The sequence below is a fragment of the Cricetulus griseus genome, chromosome 6 (assembly GCF_003668045.3).
Source record: "Cricetulus griseus strain 17A/GY chromosome 6, alternate assembly CriGri-PICRH-1.0, whole genome shotgun sequence".
NCBI classification, from domain to species: domain Eukaryota; kingdom Metazoa; phylum Chordata; class Mammalia; order Rodentia; family Cricetidae; genus Cricetulus; species Cricetulus griseus.
This window is the reverse complement of record NC_048599.1, coordinates 139,747,712-139,749,312: the sequence shown is the minus strand read 5'-3', so window position 1 is coordinate 139,749,312 and position 1,601 is coordinate 139,747,712.

The following is a 1,601-nucleotide window of genomic DNA, read 5'->3' as shown; positions in this document are numbered from 1 at the left end:
TGGAGCTGGGGCTCAGAGGGCAGAGCAATTGCTTAACACACAGGATACCCTGCCTTTGGTCCTCAGCTCCACATTATCCAAGCTGGGACTACACACTGCCTGGCTCAGCACTCCAAGGGTGAATGCAGGGAGATGGAGACTTAAGATCATCCTTGACTACATAGTAATTTCCTGGCCAGCCAAACATAGACAAGACCCTGAAATCAAACTCACTCACTCACTCACTCACTCACTCACTCACTCAGTGATTGCAGTTGTCACGGCCCTGGGCTCTGCTGGATTCTCTGAGTGCAAGAGAAAGGCATCCTCTCAAACTGTGCAGACCTGGGATGATTTTGGAGGTCCAGGGATACACTGGGGATCCAGAAGTCTCTGGGAGGAGAGAGAAGCTGGTCTGTGGTTGGATTGCTTTTTCTGAGTCAGTTAGCTAGAGAGTAGCAGCTCACCGTGTGAGGGGAGGGATCTGGGTAGCTGTCCCAAGTGATATGACCTGTGTGGTGTTGGAGAGGACACTTAAATTTTGATTTCCCAGTATAAAACGTTTTACAAACTTAAAAAGTTCCACAGTATTACAAATTCAAATACCTTAAAAGTTTAGTCACTTTTTAAAAAATCTAAGGTCTCTTTATTAAACTCTAAAGTCCTCAACTATAGGCTCCTACAAAATCAAAAATAAGTTAAATACTTGCTTACTTCAAGAGGGAAGATCCAGATACAGTCACAATCTGAACAAAGCAAAACCAAACTCCAACAATGTGTCTGGGATTCATTCACCATGTCACCATGTTCTGGGCACCTCCACAGGGCTTGGGTCACTTCTATAGCGCCACCCTCTGCAGCACACACAGCTTGTCTCCTAGGCTCCAGCAAGCTCCACTCCACTGCTGCTACTGTTCTTGGTGGTCATTCCATGGTACTGGCATCTCCAAAATTGCTGGGTCTTCTGCTACAGCTGGGCTGCACTTTCGCCAATAGCTTCTCCTGGGCTCTCTTTAGGGACTCCAGTCCTGCCACACAGTGTCAGCTTTAGCTCTCTATGACCCCTTCATGCCTTCAAAACCAGCACCCCTGAGTGACTCCTACACCTTGCCAACACAAGGTACAATCTTGGCTACCTCTGGAACAGGGCTTCTGTGTGCTGACCCTGAGGAAACACTTTCCAGAAGACTTCACATCAATGATGCTGGCCTCTCCTTAATCACAGCTGATCTCTAGTCCCAGGCGGCAAGCACCCATTGTCCCAGTAAAGCAAAGGGACGAGTATAAGGCCTCAGCCTGTGGAGAGACTATGAATTCACCCTGGCAGCCTAGAGTGCCTGCAATCATCACTCCAGGGCCTTAGTTCCACTTCTGAGATTGAGCCAGTTGGAAACAGAAGCAGGGTGGTCTATGTTCCACAGCCTCACCTACACAGAGCCCTGACATGGAGAAGGAAGGCTGTGTTTCCAGCCTGCCATTGCAGTCTCTCCTTCCTATGCGTCTTCAACATAGGGTTTCCACTGAGATCCCAAACCTAGTCGAGACTAGAGGAACTTAAGAGTTGTGGTGCCACATGGACCCTTCCAGAACAAAGGGGCTCAGGAGATGGCTAAGGCTTCAGA